This window comes from Gossypium arboreum, chromosome 1, assembly GCF_025698485.1.
Source record: "Gossypium arboreum isolate Shixiya-1 chromosome 1, ASM2569848v2, whole genome shotgun sequence".
NCBI lineage: Eukaryota > Viridiplantae > Streptophyta > Magnoliopsida > Malvales > Malvaceae > Gossypium > Gossypium arboreum.
The window spans coordinates 118,572,992-118,588,058 of NC_069070.1; the positions used below are offsets into that span (position 1 = coordinate 118,572,992).

Genomic DNA, 15,067 nt, shown 5'->3' on the forward strand with positions numbered 1-15,067 from the left:
CTCGATCTTTTTGGAGTGAACTTTTGATAAAAATGGTTTTTCCGCCTAAAAATAAAAAGAAAAGAGAAAGGTCTTGAATGTGTGTCTCTTTTCTTGGTTTAATTTGGTTATTGGGTTTAACGCAGTGATTGGCTGAAAGTAGAAAAGGATTGCCGGAGGGCTTCGAATGTGTGTCTTTGTCAAGGTAATTTCCTTTATTTTCCTTTCATTTTCAGTTTTACTAATTCTTTCATAAAAATCCATGCATCCATCCATCCCAAAAAAAAGGGAAATCAAAATACCGCTCACTCTTACCCGCTCGTTAGTCCCTCTTTTTCTCATCTATGTATTTAGAATCAGTTAAATGTCTGAACTACGGCCTTCGATTCGTGAAGGGAAAAGCCCTACCCAGCTCTGAAGGTACTCACTCTTCACTCACGAAACCTTACATCTTCTTTTCAATGTGTTTGGTTATCGAGAAAATTTCAAGAATATCGCCTTTTTATACGCTTCTCCTTTGTGAAATCTTAGGTTCAGAACTTCCTATTAGTGAACTGGTAATATCTTATGAACTACGATCACTTGTCTTCTAATTGTCTTGTTGAAAAATTGATGAATTTTCTTTCCATCTTAAGGACTTAATTTCCCCCTCTTCGCGATTTCTTTCTCTTCACTTTCCTTTAAACCGCAATGAATTGAATATAATAGATCTTGGAGTTGTTTCTTTCAACTTCAACCTAGGTTTTGCTTCTTAATTTCATTCCTTTAAGTGGTGGTGATTAATGCTATTTCAAGAGTCACTAACCTTGATTTGATTTTTTTCAAGCGTGATTGATGGATTTTAAGTATATAATTTAACTTCAATGTTGTATTGGAAAAAATGGATTCTTCGTTCAACTGATTAAATTTCAATTGTGTTGCCTTTCGGTTAAATGGAAGCCTTAGGCTGCTGAACATTTAGAGAGAATCAGATCTTGTTTAAATCAGTATTTAGCTAAAGGGATAGTATTTTTAGCGATTCGGGTTTTGAAGTATTCATAGCGTTTTAGCTTTGAAATTTCGAAAATGGTTGGAAATACATTAGTCCAGATTCCAAAGATGCCCGTCTTTGTCATCTTCAACTTTGACCACCCTCCGCATTCTTCTCCAAAAGTTTTGCCATGTTGTCCGCCTAAACGGTAACAAATCATCGAATGGTCACAATTCCAACAATCATAGGATTCTAATAACCATATTTTTCCTTATATAAACTCATTCTTTTCTTTACAATTTCCTTCTTTCTTTTCTAAATTATTTTCCTTTGAAATGTTAGTCGATACTACTTTTGCTTTGATCGTAATTTTAAAACTTGCTAATGGTAACTAGTTGGTCTGCTGTACGCTAGATTAACAAGAGAAACAATGTTTTTGAAGTATTATTAAATAAACATTGATAGATAACAAATTGCATGATGTTACTTTTAGTGTTACATTTTGAATTTTTTTGTTCATTTTTAATCAATCGTAACTTTTTTTAGGTTTACTTTATAGCGAGATTTTAAGAAGCAATAGTATCGAGGAAATGGAACCTTAATTGTCAAACTTGTTGAAAAAATAAATAATTCGTAAAAAGGTGTATTTAAATAGTAATTTTTAACATAATTCATAAAATATTCAATAAAAAACATTCCAGACGAATAGACACTAGAAAGCTACTTCTAACAAAAGTAACTGACAACTAGTAATCTTTATTTGTATGATTATTGTTTTTGTTTTTCTTTCCTCTAAACATAAGTTGAAAGGGGTTGAGAATATTGTGACCTTTATTTGATATTTGTGAATTGTGACATAGTTTGACTCAAATATTGTAAGGTAGGATTTTAACTTGTATCCTCTAGAAAAGGATTTTACTTGAATTGAACAAAAAAAAGAGTTCAAAACATCAATTCTTTGATCTCTTTTCAAGGTACCATTTTACTTGTGTCTTTGTGAACCATTTTCTTCAATTTTATGGAGGTTTTGTCCAAGTATTAGTTAGTTTTATGTGGGTTGTTTTGTTGCAGCTTAAACCGGGTTTGAGCTACTATGCAAAAGATCCACAGTGTCACTAAATTCATTAACTTCTCTTCTTGACAAGGCAGAAAGTGTTGTTCCGCTAGATTTACGATCAAAGACTGCTGTGAGAGTTGGGGTAGGTATTACGTTCATGCGTTATGCATTCTAAGCCTTTTAATTTGCTGAACAATGGGGCTATCTGTGTAGGCAACTGCTGGTCTGAGGGCATTAGGAGGCGAGGCATTTGATAAAATTTGCAATCGGTAATTTTATTTTCGGATACATGTTTGTTATGGCCACAGCATTTACTTTACCATTTCCTCAAGCTAGTGCAATTTAAATATGTATTTAGGTTAGGGAACTTTTGAAAAGTAGAAGCACCCTTAAATCCGAGGCAAATGGGGTCAAAATTACGACTGCTCTCAAGAAGGTTCTTATGAGTGGGTATGATATGCTGAATTTTCTTGTACTTTTATACTTTGCTTTTACTTTGCATCTTTAATCGGGGTTAGAGTATCTTGGCGTCCTATATTATAGCTAAAATGCAATTTAATCCTTGTATTATAGAACCAAGTAATTTAATCTTTAAACATTTGATATAGGCGCAAACAAGTAAAATTGATAACAATATTGATGTAAAATTATTTAAATCTTGATGTGGACTTTTCTTCTCAAATCTTACATAGTACATGAGTTGTACATGAGTTGAAATCCGACAATATGTATGTTGTTAGAATTAAGTGACCCAAATTCTTATTTAAATAAAATACGATGGAAAATAAAATAAAAGTAAAATCCATATAGAACTAGACTTCTTTTATTTTATTTTAGAATAAGGTTTTAAACCTTATTAAACTCCATCTATTTTATATTGATTAGGATAAGGTGTTTCAATCCTACTAGAATATGGCTTTGCAAGCCTATAAATAGACATAGTCTATTCCTCTTGTATTTGAGTAAAAATTTTTCGACATAGTGAATTTTCTTCTCCTCTGCCTGTGGTTTTTTTTCCAAAGGGTTTCACGTAAAATTTATGTGTTCTTTATTTTTATTTATTTTATTCTATTTTATTTTTCACAAATTGGTATCGAGCTTAGGGTTATTCATCTCGATCACGGTAATGGCGTCTTTGAAGTATGAAATTCATTGTTGGATCGCAACACCGATTTGCGTTGTGGCAAATTAAGATGCAAGCGCTTCTTGCAGATGGATCTAGAGGATGCCCTGCTAGGATAGATAAGATGCCTTCGACATTAACGAGATGAAGAGAAGAAGCGTAAGGATCGAAAGGCATTAACACAATTACATCGCATTTTCCAACGAAATTTTGCGAGGATGTGATGAAAGAGAAAACTACCATTGCATTATGGAAGAGGCTAGAACAAATATGTATGTCGAAAACTCTAACAAGCAAGTTGCATATGAAGCGGCGTCTTTATGCTCATCGTTTGGAGGAAGGTGCGTCGTACACGAACACTTAACGGTGTTTAAACAAATTCTCTCAAACTTGGAGGCCATGGAGGTTCGATATGATAAGGAAGATCTAGGGTTGATTCTACTTTGTTCGTTGCCCGTCTTATTCAACCTTTAGAGACACGATTTTATATAGCCGATGAGTCTCTCACGGTTGATGAGGTTTATGATTCTTTAACCTCGTATGATAAGATGAAGCATCTTGTGGTTAAACCCAACTCTCGGGGAGAGGGTCTCATTGTTCGTGGGAGACAAGACCGGAATGTTGATGATGATCGTGGTAGAACACGAGAACGGAATCCTCGTGGTAAATCTAAGGGTAGATCGAAATCTTCAAGCAGAGGTAAAACTTGCAACTTCGCAAGAAGAAAGGGCACATTAAATCTGAGTGCTATAAGCTACAAAATAAGATTAAAAGGGAGGTCATGAATCAAAGGGAAAACAACCGAAAAATTCGGTGAAGCGATGTTGTAGAAGACTACAATGATGGTGAACTTCTAGTTGCTTCATCAATGATTCTAAAGTAAGCGAGGTGGATACTTGATTCAGTTTGCACCTTCCACATGAGTCCCAATCGAGATTGGTTTACAACTTATGAAACGATGATCTGAAGGTGTTGTTTTGATGGGAAATAATGCTTCATGTAAAATCGCGGTGTTGGAACAATTAAAGTTAAGATGTTTGATGGAGTTGTCGAACACTTAGTGACGTGCGGCATGTTCCGAATTGAAAAGAAATTTAATTTCGTTGAGTACTCTTGATTCAAAAGGGCAGATACACGGTGAAAGTGGGGTTTTAAAGATTTCAAAGGGTCCTTGTTGTGATGAAAGGGCAAAGAAAGATTGCCAAGTTATATGTTTTATGAGGTTCTCATCATATGGTGATGCAATTGCCGCTTCCTCTTCCTTGTCGATGATGATATTACTAAACTTTGGCATATGCGTCTAGGGCATATGAGTGAGAATGGCATGGCGAAATTAAGCAAAGAGGACTTCTTAATGGGCAAGGAATTTGCAAACCGAATTTCTGTGAGCCTTGTGTTTTGGGAAGCAAAGAGAGTTCGATTCACTAGAGGAATCCATAACACGAAGGAAGCGTTGGAGTATATCCATTACGATCGTGGGGGCCGTCCGAGTGCCTTCGAGAGGTGGAGCTAATTATATGCTAACCTTTATTGATGATTTTCCGAGAAAAGTTTGGGCGTTCTTCACGAAGCGAAAAGCGATGTGTTTTCCACATTTAAGTCTTGGAAAATTATGATTGAAAAAGCAGACGGAAAAGCAGATAAAATACCTCCGTCATGACAATGGCTTAGAGTTACATTCGATGAGTTTAATAGATTGTGCAAGTCGAAGGGATCATGAGACACTTGACGATTCGTCATACTCCACAAAAAAGCGGCGTTGCGAGCGAATGAACGAACGATCATGGAGAAGGTTCGATGTATGTTGTCAAATGCCAACTAACCGAAGTCATTTTGGGCAGAAGCAGCCTCTCCTGCATGTTTTTTGATCAACCGATCTCTATCCGTTGCCATTGAGAAAAAGACTCCACAAGAGGTATGGTCTGGTAATCCTGCTAACTATTCTGATTTAAAGATTTTTGGGTGTCCTGCGTATGCTCATGTTGATAATGGAAAATTGGAACCGAGATCCATTAAATGCGTTTTTCTTGGTTATAAAGCTGGTGTAAAAGGCTATAAGTTATGGTGTCCTGAAAATAGAAAAGTTGTGATTAGCAGAGATGTTGTTTTTATGAAGCGCTATGCTACCTAACGTATCTCTTAAAGACTCTTCCAATAAAGAAAACCAAAAGCGGTGGAGCATCGATTAATACTGAATCAACTCCTCAAGCCAGTACAAAAATTGAGAATAGAGTTGCTTCTTCACCGCAATACTCTATCGCCAAAAACAGGACAAGAAGAGAAATTAAACCTCCAAAGAAGTATGCCGAGGTTGATCTAGTTGCTTATGCTTTAAATGTGGTGAAGATATAGATGCGAATCAAGAGCCATTTAATTATTCGAGGCGATTAGTGTGAAGACTCGAAAAGTGGATATTTGCTATGCAAGAGGAGATGGAATCACTCCACAAAAATGAACATGGGATCTTGTAAAACTTCCTAAAGGTAAAAAGGCTATTCGTTGTAAATGGGTGTTTAAAAGAAAGAAGGGACTCAGGAGTTGAAGAACCCGGATATAAAGCAAGGCTTGTTGCAAAGGGTTACGATCAAATTCCGGGAGTGGACTTCACAGATGTGTTCTCTCCGGTTGTTAAGCATAGTTCGATTCGAGCTTTGCTTGGTATTGTTGCCATGCATGATTTGGAGCTTGAGCGGTTAGATGTAAAAGCGCATTTTGCATGGAGAACTTGAGGAAGATATTTACATGCAACAACCGAGGGTTTTATAGTCTCAAAAAAGAGGACTATGTTTGCTTGCTGAAAAAGTCCCTTTACGGTTTGAAACAGTCCACCAAGACAGTGGTACAAGAGGTTTGATTCCTTTATGACTTCTCATGATTTCAAAAGAAGTAGTTTTGACAGTTGTGTCTACTTTAAGAAAAAGCAGTGATGGTTCTTTTGTGTATCTACTTCTTTATGTTGATGACATGTTGATAGCAACAAAAGATAAAGAGAGATAAGAAAGGTTAAAGCCCAACTAAGTGAAGAATTTGAGATGAAAGATTTAGGACCAGCAAAGAAGATACTTGGTATGGAGATTCTCGAGATAGAAAAGCAAGTAAATTGTACCTAAGTCGGAAGGGTACATTGAGAAAGTTCTTTGCGAGTTCAATATGCAGAGTGCTAAGCTTTTAGTACTCCTTTAGCGACCCATTTCGGACTTTCATCGGCCTTATCTCCTCAATCGATAATGAGATTGAGTACATGTCACATGTTCCATACTCTAGTGCGATGGGATCTCTCATGTATGCTATGGTTTGTTCACGTCTAGATTTATCATATGCAATCGGTCAGATTAGCGGATACATGGCGAATCTCGGTAAAGAACAACGGAAAGCGATTAAGTGGATTTTAAGATACTTACGAGGCACTACTAATGTTTGCTTACAGTTTGGAAGAACTAAAGATGGAGTTATAGGGTATGTTGATGCTGATTTTCTTTGAGACCTTGATAGAAGAAGATCTCTCACAAGTTACGTCTTTACAATCGGAGGTTGTGCAATTAGTTGGAAAGCCACTTTGCAAACTACGATCGCTTTGTCTACCACTGAAGGCGAGTACATGGCGATTCTTGAGGCTTGTAAAGAAGCTATTTGGTTGAAGGGACTATTTAGTGAACTCAATGAAGAACTTCAAATCAGCACGATATTTTGTGACAATCAGTGCCATCTTTCTTACAAAAGATCAAATGTTTCATGAGAGAACAAAACACATTGATATTCGGTATCATTTTGTTCGTGATATTATTGCTCGTGGTGATATTGTTGTGAGCAAAATTAGCACTCATGAAAATCCTGCAGATATGATGACTAAGTCACTTCCTATAACCAAGTTTGAGCATTGCTTAGACTTGGTTGGTGTTCATTGTTGAAGTTAAACCCTTAAGGGTTTTTGGAAGAGGTGAAGAACTTGTTTATTGAAAGTTCGCGATGAAGAACTTGTTCATTGAGAATTTGTGTCAAGGTGGAGATTGTTAGAATTAAGTGACCCAAATTCTTATTTAAATAAAATACGATGGAAAATAAAATAAAAGTAAAATCCATATAGAACTAGACTTCTTTTATTTTATTTTAGAATAAGGTTTTTAAACCTTATTAAACTCCATCTATTTTATATTGATTAGGATAAGGTGTTTCAATCCTACTAGAATATGGCTTTGCAAGCCTATAAATAGACATAGTCTATTCCACTTGTATTTGAGTAAAAATTTTTCGACATAGTGAATTTTCTTCTCCTCTGCCCGTGGTTTTTTTCCCGAAAGGGTTTCCACGTAAAATTTATGTGTTCTTTATTTTTATTTATTTTATTCTATTTTATTTTTCACATATGTTCTTAATTGAAAAAATGTTGCTACTTCAGTTCCATCTAGAGATCAATATTTTTGTCAGATTTCGGGGGTCTATGCTAGCTTTTAGATGGTTTCCCGTTAACATTGCTATCAATTTTACTTATTTCTCCAATGTCAAACATGGAAAAGATTGAAGGACTCAATTACGTAATATAGTGGATTAAATTGTACTTTTGACTAAGTACAAGGACTGCTTGATATTTTAATCTTATAATCGGTCAACATGAAAAGGCCTTTTCAAAAAATGTCATCGAAGAACATATTTTAACAACTCGGGATTGTGCTTTCTTGACTCTTAAAGTAATAACATATTTCATAACTTGATAATGTGTGCAATTGGCGATATGTTTACGGGCATCTGTTGCTCCTATTGCTATACTTGCTCTTTTTATGGAGTTTTCGTAGAGAGTCCCCATTGGCTTTTTAAGGTGATTTGCTCTTCCTTCATATTCTCGTAATAATAATTTTACATTCTCTCATTACATGGTCAGCATAAGTTAAGTTTCAGCTTCTCTTAATAAAACTTAGGTCTAGGTAATGATGTGAATGTTATTAAAATTTACTAGAAAGAAGAAGGAATATTGAAATAATGTTCACATTTTAGAGTTATAGTTCCCGCAATTGTGAACAGTTAGCTTTAATTCTACCATGCATTAACTCTATAGTTTAAAATTCTAAGATTTCAATTGCAATTAGATTCAAGATTTGATAGGACAACAGACTCATTATACTGTTTTAAACAAACTCCTCTCAACCTGAAATTTTAATTTGATGGAGAAAATAACATACTAACATGGAAGCTAGGTTCATTTATGGATTATGCTTTGGTAAATAATCATAATTTATTTAATGTATAGCTTAAGACTTTTATTGCAAGTATTATGTAAGTGCCTGATTTGGAGTTTCATTTAGAGCATTCTTAGCCAAATGATGTTTTAGCTCTATTAGTTGATTTTATTTATTATTGCTAGCCGCCACATTTGAAAATAATTGAAATTGTTCAACTCTATTAGAGCATTTAGGCGAGTTGTTCAACTCTTTTGGTGCTTTCTCAAGTGAAAATAATTGAAATTGTTCTCTATGTAACTTACAATTTAGTATTTTTGAGCGAAATTAGACTATTGTATTGGTTGTCCGCAATATTAAGCATTCTGAGCATCAATATATTTAGATATTTTGAGGTTTAAAATTGAACTCGGGAAGAAATAAATATAAAACAACTAACATAGTGGATCGGAAAATGCTTTGACATGAGTGCTTTCTATTTGACTTGTTTACATATCTAAATAATAGATTGTTTGAGGATAGGCCATGGATTTGGTGGTATTTATTATTTAAACTATGTAGGTTTTAGATGCAACACATGTACATGCAAAGGCACATGATTAATAACATAAACAATGACTTTTGTCGAAACAAATTCTAATTCTTGCATTATGGTGGCATTATTAAAATTTATTTTCCATATCATAATTCAAAGAGATCAGATAATGTGCTTTGACATATGTGGCTTTGAGGGTCGTACAAGTGATTTCCTTATTGGCCCGACTCGCTTACAGTGCATACTTTGGCTTTACATTACGGTGTTTTGGATTCTCTGGCGGTTGAATTGAAAGCATCAAAGGACTTCTCTAAGTTATATGCAGCATTGCAATACTTTGGCTTCATATAAGCTTGAACCAAATATACATTGTATATTGTTTCTTCTTTTTTTTGATCTTTTCTTTTGATTAATGAGAGGTGATGATGAATTGGCATTCTTTTCTCATGAGGATGAATTTTGTTTTAGAAATTGTAATACTTTATGTGTTTGTGTGTGTTATTTTTATGTATTAAATTACATATTAAATCAATGTTTATGTATTAAATTTAAATTCATTAATTTTTATATTTAGTTTTGAAATTTAAATTTTAATTGAAAATTTCATTTAATTAATATTTTCATTTATCCTTAAAGTATCTGATTTAGATTTCAAATTTCAAAAATTAAACATAATATAATATTTTAACATAGAAATAAATATTATTTAATTAAAATAAAATAAATATTTAAAATGTCATATTTTTAGCGGCGTTTTTAGGAAGCGCGCTAAAAGTCATGACCTTTAGCGGCGTTGTAGGAAAAGCGCGCTAAAGGTCTGGTCTTCAGCGGCGTTTTTAAAAAGCGCCGCTAAAAGTCATGACCTTTAGCGGCGTTTGTGGGAAAAGCGCGAAGGTCCTGGTCTTTAGCGGCGTTTTTATAAAAGCGCCGCTAAAGACCGAGACCTTTCACGACGCTTTTAAAAAACGCCGCTAAAGACCGGGACCTTTAGCGGCGTATAAGGGATTTGCCTTTTCTATTGATTCCTACGGATTGGATCAAAAACAATTCTTGAATGAGGTATTCAACTCTGGGGATGAATCGAAAAGAAATCTTTATCGGCTCTACCTCCTATTTTATGAAGAAAATGAATCTTTTATCGAAGGATCGAGAAAAAATGGGTCCGGATCTCCTGCAGGAATGATTTGGAAGATCCAAAACCAAAAATAGTGGTATTTGCTAGCAACAACATAATGGAGGCGATCAATCAAGATAGATTGATCCAAATCGATTCAAATCAATATAGCACCTATGGGTACATAAGAAATGTATTGAATCGATTCATTAAAAAGAATCGATCCGATCGCAACTTCGAATATGGAATTCAAAGGGATCAAATAGGAAATGATACTCGAATCATAGAACTATAATGAAATATCGATCAACCAACATTTATCGAATTTGAAAAAGAGTCGGAGAAATGGTTCGATCCTCTTATTTTGATTTCTCGGACCGAGAGATCCATGAATCGGGATCCTAATGCATATAGATACAAATGGTCCAATGGGAGCAAGAATTTCCGGAGCATTTGGAACATTTCGTTCTCGAGCGGAAGAGCCGTTTTCAAGTAGTGTTCGATCGATTACGTATTAATCAATATTCGATTGATTGGTGCGAGGTTATCGACAAAAAGATTTGTCTAAGTCACTTCGTTTCTTTTTGTCCAAGTTACTTCTCTTTGTCCAAGTTGCTTCTCTTTTGTCTAACTCACTTCCTTTTTCTTTGTGAGTTTGGGAATATCCCCATTCATAGGTCCGAGATCCACATCTATGAATTGAAAGGTCCGAATGATCAACTTTGCAATCAGTTGTTAGAATCAATAGGTCTTCAAATCGTTCATTTGAAAAAATTGAAACCTTTCTTATTGGATGATCATAATACTTCTCAAAAACTGAAATTCTTGATCAATGGAGGAACAATATCACCATTTTTGGTCAATAAGATACCAAAGTGGATGATTGACTCATTCCATACTAAAAATAATCGCAGGAAATCTTTTGATAACATGGATTCCTATTTCTCAATGATATCCCACGATCAAGACAATTGGTGAATCCGTGAAACCATTTCATAGAAGTTCATTGATATCTTCTTTTTATAAAGCAAATCGACTTTGATTCTTGAATAATCCACATCATTCGCTTCTATTGTAACAAAAGATTCCCTTTTATGTGGAAAAGGCCCGTATCAATAATTATGATTTTACGTATGGACAATTCCTCAATATCTTGTTCATTCGCAACAAAATATTTTCTTTGTGCGGTGGTAAAAAAACATGCTTTTTGGGAGAGATACTATTTCACCTTCACCAATCGAGTCGCGGTATCTAACATATTCATATCTAATGATTTTCCACAAAGTGGTGACGAAAGGTATAACTTGTACAAATCTTTCCGGTTTGCAATTCGATCCGATCCATTAGTTCGTAGAGCTATTTACTCGATTACAGACATTTCGAACACCTCTAACGAGAGGGACAAATAGTCAATTTTGAAAGAACTTATTGTCAACCTCTTTCGAGATATGAATCCATCGATTCGAAGAGAAGAACTTGCATCAAGATCTCAATTTCAATTCAAACATGGGTTTGATTCACACTCCATGTTCGAGAAATATTTACCATCCGAAAAGCGGAAAAAGCGGAGTCTTTGTCTAAAGAAATGTGTTGAGAAAGGGTGGATGTATAGAACCTTTCAACGAGATAGTGCTTTTCAACTCTCTCAAAACGGAATCTATTCCAAACATATATGCCATGGTTCCTTACTTGACGTGGTACAAATATCTAAATTTGATATTTTTAGATACTTTTTCGGACCTATTGCCGATACTAAGTAGCAGTCAAAAATTTGTATCCATTTTTCATGATATTATGCATGGATCGGATATATCATGGCTAATTCTTGAAAAAATTGTGTCTTCCACAATGGAATCGATAAGTGAGATTTCGAGTAAGTGTTTACATAATTTTCTTCGTCCAAGAAATGATTCATCGAAATAATGAGTCACCATTGATATCGACACATCCGAGATCGCCAAATGTTTAGGAGTTCCTCTATTCAATCATTTTCCTTCTTCTTGTTGCTGGATATCTCGTTCGTACACATCTTCTCTTTGTTTCCGAGCCTATAGTGAGTTCTGAGATGAGTTCGAAAAGGTCAAATCTTTGATGATTCCATCATACATGATTGAGTTGCGAAAACTTCGGATAGGTATCCTACATCTGAACTCAATTCTTTCGGTTGAAGAATCTCTTTCTAGTTGCTCGGAACAATTAGGAGATTCTCTAGAAGAAATACGGGGTTACGCTTTTGGCGGCAACATGCTATGGGGTGGTGGTCCCGCTTATGGGGTCAAATCAATACGTTCTAAGAAGAAATATTTGAATATCAATCTCATCGATATCATCGATCTCATAAGTATCATACCAAATCCCATCAATCGAATCATTTTTTCGATAAATACGAGACATCTAAGTCATACAAGTAAAGAGATCTATTCATTGATAAGAAAAAGAAAAAGCGTGGCGGTGATTGGATTGATGAGAAAATAGAATCTGGTCGCAACGGTGATTCGATTGATGATAAAGAAAGAGAATTCTTGGTTCAGTTCTCCACCTTAAGGACGAGAAAAAGGATTGATCAAATTCTATTGAGTCGACTCATAGTGATCATTTATCAAAGAATGACTCGGTTATCAAATGATTGAACAACCGGGACCAATTTACTTACGATACTTAGTTGACATTCATAAAAGTATCTAATGAATTATGAGTTCAATACATCCTGTTTAGCGAGAAGGCGGATATTCCTTGCTCATTATCGGACAATCACTTATTCACAAACTTCGTGTGGGGCTAATAGTTTTCATTTCCGTCTCGTGGAAAACCCTTTTCGCTCCGCTTAGCCCTATCTCCCTCTAGGGGTATTTTAGTGATAGGTTCTATAGGAACAGGACGATCCTATTTGTTCAAATACCTAGCGACAAACTCCTATGTTCCTTTCATTACGGTATTTACGAACAAGTTCTGGATAACAAGCTTAAAGGTTTTCTTATTGATGATATCGATATTGATGATAGTGACGATATTGATGCTAGTGACGATATTGATGCTAGTGACGCTATTGATGATAGTGACGCTATTGATCGTGACCTTGATACGAATTGGAGCTTCTAACTATGATGAATGCTTTAACTATGGATATGATGTCGAAATAGACCGATTTTATATCACCCTTCAATTCGAACTAGCAAAAGCAATGTCTCCTTGCATAATATGGATTCCAAACATTCATGATCTGGATGTGAATGAGGCGAATTACTTATCCCTCGGTCTATTAGTGAACTATCTCTCCAAGGATTGTGAAAGATGTTCCACTAGAAATATTCTTGTTATTGCTTCGACTCATATTCCCCAAAAAGTGGATCCCACTCTAATAGCCCCGAATAAATTAAATACATGTATTAAGATACGAAGGCTTCTTATTCCACAACAACGAAAGCACTTTTTCACTCTTTCATATACTAGGGGATTTCACTTGGAAAAGAAAATGTTCCATACTAATGGATTCGGGTCCATAACCGTGGGTTCCAATGCACGAGATCTTGTAGCACTTACCAATGAGGCCCTATCGATTAGTATTACACAGAAGAAATCAATTATAGACACTAATACAATTAGATCTGCTCTTCATAGACAAACTTGGGATTTGCGATCCCGGGTAAGATCGGTTCAGATCATGGGATCCTTTTCTATCGATATAGGAAGAATCATTGTACAAAATGTACTTCTAAGTAATTGCCCTTAGATCCTATATCTATCTATATGAAGAAGAAATCATGTAACGAAGAGGATTCTTATTTGTACAAATGGTACTTGAGCTTGGAGCGAGCATGAAGAAATTAACGATACTTCTTTATCTTTTGAGTTGTTCTGCCGGATCGGTCGCTCAAGACCTTTGGTCTCTACCCGGACCCGATGAAAAAAATGGGATCACTTCTTATGGGTTCGTTGAGAATGATTCTGATCTAGTTCATGGCCTATTAGAAGTAGAAGGCACTCGGTGGGATCCTCACGACGAGAAAAAGATTGCGGTCGGTTTGATAATGATCGAGTGACATTGCTTCTTCGGTCCGAGCCGAGGAATCCTTATATATGATGCAAAATGGATCTTTTTCTATCGTTGATCGAGAAATCTCTATGAAAAATACGAATCGGAGTTTGAAGAAGGGAAGGAGAAGGAGTACTCGACCCATAGCAGATAGAGGAGGATTTATTCAATCACATAGTTTGGGCTCTAGGATATGGTGCCCTTGGGGCTTTCTATTTGATTGTATCGAAATGCCAAATGAATTGGGATTTCCCTATTGGGCCGGGTCATTTCGGGCAAGCGGATCATTTATGATGAAAAGGATGAGCTTCAAGAGAATGATTGGCGTTCTTGCGAGTGGAACCATGCGATGCGAGCACGAGATAGATCTTCCAAAGAACAAGGCTTTTTGAATAAGCCAATTCATTTGGGATCCTGCGGATCCACTCTTTTCCTATTCAAAGATTAACCCTTTGTCTCGTGTTTTCACACCGAGAATTCTTTGCGAGATGAAGAGATGTCAAAGGGCTTCTTACTTCCCAAACAGATCCTCCTACATCTATATATAAACGCTTTGGTTTATCAAGAATACGCAAGAAAAGCACTTGAATTATTGATTCATCGCTAGAGATGGCTTAGAACCAATAGTTCATTATCTAATGGATTTTTCCGTTCTAATACTCCATCCGAGAGTTATCGATATTTATCAAATCTGTTCCTATCTAACGGAAGACTATTGGATCAAATGACAAAGACATTGTTGAGAAAAAATGGCTTTTCCGGATGAAATGAAAATTGGATTCATGTAAGAGGAAAAAGGTTTCCCATTACTTAGCCGGAAAGATATGTGGTCATAAAATAGGGATTAAGTGGAGCGGAATTGACTGGTGGTAGAGTTGTGGAAACACTGTTTCTTCCATATTTTAGACCTTAGCTCCATGAAACAATATGCTCTCTTTGAAACATGGAAGAATTGAAATCTTAGATCAAAACACTATGTATGGATGGTATGAAGCGCCTAAACAAGAATTCTTGAACAATGAACAACCGAGCTATTACTCACTACATCAAAAATTTCCATTAATGAAAGATGTAAATCCATTGGA

At 35.5% G+C, this 15,067-nt stretch overlaps 1 pseudogene; it reads left to right on the top strand.

Moving 5' to 3' along the window:
• Window positions 1-323: 323 nt before the first annotated feature.
• On the top strand, window positions 324-14,770 carry LOC108463662 (protein Ycf2-like; annotated as a pseudogene).
• Window positions 14,771-15,067: the final 297 nt, after the last annotated feature.